Source organism: Benincasa hispida, chromosome 12 (genome assembly GCF_009727055.1).
Source record: "Benincasa hispida cultivar B227 chromosome 12, ASM972705v1, whole genome shotgun sequence".
NCBI classification, from domain to species: Eukaryota; Viridiplantae; Streptophyta; class Magnoliopsida; order Cucurbitales; family Cucurbitaceae; genus Benincasa; species Benincasa hispida.
The window spans coordinates 40,901,294-40,907,366 of record NC_052360.1 but is presented as its reverse complement, the minus strand read 5'-3'; the positions used below and the strand labels follow the sequence as shown (position 1 = coordinate 40,907,366).

The 6,073-nt window shown below is 40.2% G+C and overlaps 1 non-coding gene across 1 annotated transcript; it reads right to left on the bottom strand.

Moving 5' to 3' along the window:
* Positions 1-4,815: 4,815 nt before the first annotated feature.
* LOC120068659 lies at positions 4,816-4,921 on the bottom strand. The gene has a single exon (XR_005479294.1). It is a non-coding gene; the product is annotated as a small nucleolar RNA R71 (small nucleolar RNA).
* Positions 4,922-6,073: the final 1,152 nt, after the last annotated feature.

Here is a 6,073-nt window from a genome sequence, read left to right as displayed (position 1 = left end):
ACTTAATTTTAGGAAAGGTAGATTTTTTTTTTTTTTTTCATAATTTTCTGAAGGTTATTTAATGGCTATTTCTCTCAGAGTGCCATTACGAAAAGATCTACAATCTAAAACATATATTTTCTAGATACAGACATCTTGTCATTTTTGTGGACAATTATTCTCAAGTTTAAATTTATATCTCAAATCTCTATAAACTATAGTAATATTTTTTAATTCAAAACTTAAACTTTAAAAATGTCCAATATATTTTTAAAATTTGAATTTTGTGTTAACGAGTTCAGGATGAAGTTAAAAAATATATTATTTTTTCAATCTATTGACAGAAATGTGGTATATGGTAAAATATTTTTAAAAATAGGTGGGTATTGAAAGTATTGAAAAAAGTAGGGTAGTTGATGCGTTTGTTTTATGATGTGGAATTATGGATGAATTGCGATGATGGAATGCGTTGAGCACTCAAGTTTTCTCAGTGGAATCCAAGTGTAAACCCCACTGAGTTTCATGGTAAGTCCAGGGTCGAACTCAGGGACTTGGAAAAACAGGTTGCGGTGGTAATTTTTAGGAAAACTTTGTGGTAACCGGTAACTCAAATAAGTGTTGGTTTTGTTTGTTGCGGTAATGAAAATAAACAAACATGGAGGAATTCGAAAAGAGTTGATAAACGGAAGATATGATGAGTATGCAGTGAACGGGTTGAGAAAAGTTTCGGCTAACACTTCCTAGGATGCGTTCATGCTATGCGATCATGCAACATGCATACAACAGTAAACCACCTCTCGGTGCGAATGCCACGACTTCTAAGGCTAGAATGCATGCGATATATGCGATAAGTCTATAGGACCTACACATAAGCCTCTATTCTTATTTATGCGTTGACAAAATGACACATACACAAATAAGGCGACCACATAATATCATACCTATCTCTAGGATGCATGCGATGCAGGTTGGCAAACAGAGCTTATCTTTAAGTCCCTATCTTTTGTTTATGCATTTCTAATCTTGCTCTCTCGAGTCTAGATTCTAACATAGTTCTCCCAAGTCTTAGGTTCTTTCTTTAGACTCTCTCTCGAGTAGCTCTAAAGGGATGTTGGGCACAACATAACACAAGATAATTGCAAGCAATGAACATCCTAGGTCATGTTAGCTTAGTTCTTCTCAACCCATTCGACAAGTTTAGCTACTCATACGTGCTAAGAGAGTGAACAAATGTAGAATAAGAACTTCCATTGTATAAATATAAAGATGAAGTATAAAATAACAATGCAAGAATAGAATAAAGAGCCTGGTAGCAACCTCTTGCTGCCCAGGCTTTTACACTGTCTTTCTACTCGTGTTCAAAAGATAATCTTGCTCTTGCGAGAGTCGGTCCGCTCTCTGCATTTACGCCTCCGGGTTCTCTCTCGAGTTTCCCTGAGCGATCTTTCGGCACCTCTACTCTTTCCTTGCTCCGCCTTAAAAATAAAAGAAAACTATGAATACGGCTAAAGCACCTAAATCAGTGAATAGGTAAATTCGTTAACTGGTGGAACCCCTTTTCTGAAGGATGCCTCTGCTATTTATAGAGCTTCGGGATGAAGACGACTTCTCTCTTATGATTGCACAGATGGGATGACTTTAATTCCCTGACTGATGCACCAAATATTTGTCACCGAAAAGTTGAATGTACTTGTTATCGTTAGCAGCTGTCAGCTTAATTCGGATTCGACCATCATCAGCTTTCTGTCCCATCGTAATTAATTACGCCTTTCACCCAGATGCGCTCACTGATAATGGGCAGAAATGCACGTTATCATAGTACTAAGTTCTTAAACAATGTTGAATTGCGTTGATAGAATATGTTAAATTGCGTCCATTAAGCATAAACTCTACAATATTGCGGTTGCATGCATCCAACGCATTAGGGCAGTTGATCTCTATATTTTTGTGCAGAATAATGCGTTAACGCAATGCAAAGAATGTGATCATAGGAATACATCGGTCGAGCACAACTTCACTGCAAGACTTTATGTTGATCGTGCTCGTAAACATCCACCCAAGAAGAATCACCGCAACATGGTGGGCGCATCCGAACGAGAGGACATTTAAGATCGATGGGACAGAAAGCTGACAGCAGTTTAATCCAAATTAAGTTGACAGCCGATAATGGTCACAAAGTACATCCAGCTTTATCCAGTTTAATCCAAATTAAGCTGATAGCAGTTTAATCCAACTATCCGGTGCATCAGTCAGGAATTAAAGCTATCCCATCTATACAACCTGGAGAGAGAAGCCGTCTTTCACCTTTGATGCCCTATAAATACCAAGTGCATTCTTCGGAGAAGGGGTTAAGCAGTCGATTACTTCATCAATTTACAAGTTCACACCTATGTTCATAGTTTTTTTTTTCCATTTCACGGCGGAGCTAGAGAAGAGTGGTGATGCCGGAGATCGTCCAAGGCGGCTTGAGAGAGAACCTTCGAGCGTAAGAACAAAAAGCGGGTTGACTCTCGCGAAAGCGAGAATATCTTTAGAGCACAGTAGAACAGTGTAACACCTGATGGCAAAAATTGCTCCAGGATCTTTACTATACTTGCATTGTTATTCTGTACTTCATCTTTTATCTATTCAATGGAAGTTATATTTCTACATCTGCTCTTCTCTTAATACGCATGAGTAACTAAACTAGTTGAATGGGTTGCGAGGAACTAAGCTAACATGATCTAGGAAGTTCATTGCTTGCGATTGTCTTGTTTTATGCTGTGCGAAACATTTCTTTAGAGTTGCTCGAGAGAGAATCTAAAGAAAGAACCTAATGTCTCGAGAGAGCTAGGTTAGAATNACGAGAGGACATTTAAGATCGATGGGACAGAAAGCTGACAGCAGTTTAATCCAAATTAAGTTGACAGCCGATAATGGTCACAAAGTACATCCAGCTTTATCCAGTTTAATCCAAATTAAGCTGATAGCAGTTTAATCCAACTATCCGGTGCATCAGTCAGGAATTAAAGCTATCCCATCTATACAACCTGGAGAGAGAAGCCGTCTTTCACCTTTGATGCCCTATAAATACCAAGTGCATTCTTCGGAGAAGGGGTTAAGCAGTCGATTACTTCATCAATTTACAAGTTCACACCTATGTTCATAGTTTTTTTTTTCCATTTCACGGCGGAGCTAGAGAAGAGTGGTGATGCCGGAGATCGTCCAAGGCGGCTTGAGAGAGAACCTTCGAGCGTAAGAACAAAAAGCGGGTTGACTCTCGCGAAAGCGAGAATATCTTTAGAGCACAGTAGAACAGTGTAACACCTGATGGCAAAAATTGCTCCAGGATCTTTACTATACTTGCATTGTTATTCTGTACTTCATCTTTTATCTATTCAATGGAAGTTATATTTCTACATCTGCTCTTCTCTTAATACGCATGAGTAACTAAACTAGTTGAATGGGTTGCGAGGAACTAAGCTAACATGATCTAGGAAGTTCATTGCTTGCGATTGTCTTGTTTTATGCTGTGCGAAACATTTCTTTAGAGTTGCTCGAGAGAGAATCTAAAGAAAGAACCTAATGTCTCGAGAGAGCTAGGTTAGAATCTAACTTGAAAGAGCAAGATTAGGCCTGCATAAACAAGAAATAGGGACTTAGAGATAAGCTCTGTTTGTCAACTTGCATCGCATGCATCCTAGGAATAGGAATGATATTATACGGTCGCATATTTGTGTGAATGTCATGTTGTCATTGCATAAATAGAAATAGAGGTTTATGTGTAAACCCTGTAGACTTATCGCATATTTATCGCATGTGTTCTAGCCTTAGAAGTCGTGGCATTCACGCTGAGAGGTGGTTTACTATTGTATGCATGTTGCATGATTGCAAGGCATGAATGCAACCTAGGGAGTGTTAGCCGAAACCCTTCTCAACCCGTTCACCGCATATTCATCGTATTTTTCGTTGCCAACTCTTTTCGAACTGTGCCGCATTTATTATTATTTTCATTAACGCAACAACAAACCAACCACCTTATTTATTTTGCCAGTTACCGCAAAGTTTTCATAAGAAAATTATCAACGCAAACTATTTTCACAAGTCCCTGTGATCGACCCTGGACTTACCAGGAAACTCAGAGGAATTTACACTTGGATTTCATTGGGGAAACTTGAGTGTACAACGCTATCCATCAACACATATCATCCATATTCCACACTTAATAAAATAACGCATCAAGTTTTTGGCGCCATTGCCGGGGACTTCAGCAAAATAGTTGTTAATGGTAATTTTTGTGAATTCTTTGCAGAACTCTTAATCTCTGGCGAACTACGACCCGAAGATTGAGAGAACATTTCGAAGGAGACGAAAGAACCGCCAATAGCAACCACAATCCAATAAAGAAGAGATGGCAGAGCAGCCTAGGAATGAAGCACCAAATAACAACAATGTCATTGTAAATCCAATTCTGATTGCCAACGATCGCAATAGGCCCAGTAGGGACTATGCATCGCCAAACCTCTATGATTTCTCTCCGGGAATCATGAGGCCTGCCTTAGATGGAAGTAGATTTGAAATAAAACTGGTGATACTACAGATGATCCAGGCTGTAGGTCAATTCGGAGGAAGGCGTGGCGAGGATCCGCACGCCCATCTCTGAAGTTGTATTGAAATCTGCAATACTTTTGTGTTCCTGAATATCTCTGCTGAGGAGGTTCGACTAACATTGTACCCATTTTCTCTCTGTCATCAGGCTAGGAAATGGGCTTATTCACTCGAACTAGGAGAGATCACTTCTTGGGAGCAGGTGGTGGAGAAGTTTATGAAGAAGTCGTTCCACCTATAGAGAACGCAAGACGAAGAAAGCTTATTACTAATTTTGAACAAGACATGGACGAATTGCTCAGTGATGCCTGGGCGAGTTTAAAAGGTTGGTCCGAGATTGTCTGCATAATGGGTTGCCAGACTGTCTTCATATGGAAATTTTCTACCATGGTTTGAATTCTGCTTCATAGACCACTGTCAATGCGGCAGCAGCTGGTGGTCTGCTTGACAAGACTTATGATGAGGCGAAGAATATCCTGGATCGCATCTCCAAGAATCATGAAGATTGAAGGGAGAGCGGCCAGAGATTAAGACTCAAAGATTCTGACTTTCAACGCAATAAGTCAAAACACAGCAAGGTGTGCGACTTGCAGTGATGGGCATGCGATGGAGAATTGTCCACAAAACCCACAGTATGTATATTTTGTAAAGAACAACCCCTTTTCCAACACCTACAACCCCGGGTGGAAAAACCACCCAAACTTTGCTTGGAAGAATTCACAACAAAACTTTCAATCTGTGGTACAAAAAGAAGCGTCATCAGGGTTTTTTCAATGCAGCAACGGTCAACAGAGCAACTAAGCAAGTGGCTCACAACAACCACCGCAATCTTCTTCCCTAGAAGGTCTATTGAAGTAATATATAGAGAAAAATGAGACGGTGCTTCAAAGTTAGGCTACGTCCATCCACAACCTTGAATTGCAAATAGGCCAGATTGCAAATGAGCTTAAAAGTAGACCGCAAGAGGCACTGTCAAGTTCAATCGAGCTTCTAGCAACCCAAGGGGTTTAGGTAAGGAGCAATGTCAGGTTGTGACATTGCGTAGTGGAAAGACTGTGGAGGAAGAAAAGAAGAAGCAGAACAGATCAACCTCCATCGCAGCTGAACCTGCGATTGCGGCAACGTAAGAAGAAGAAAAAGAAAATGAAGCAGTAGAACCTGAGGTTACGTCAACCTCAAAGTAAAATGAAACAGGAACCGTGAAAGTCCAGTTACCACCTTTCCCTCAGAGGCTAAAGAAGAAGAAAAACGAAGAGGTATAGTACCAACGTTTCCTATCTATGTTAAAGCAATCACATGTTAACATTCCTTTCAGTGAAGTGATTGAGGAAATGCCTACGTATGCCAATTTTCTGAAGGACATGGTAACCAAGAAAAGAGGCGCTGGAAAATTTGCCACGGTGGCATTAACGCAAAGTTCCAAATCTATAATCCCACCGAAGATGAGCGATCCTGGGAGCTTCACTATTTCTTGCTCCATAGGAGGACTCTATATTGGGCAAGCCCT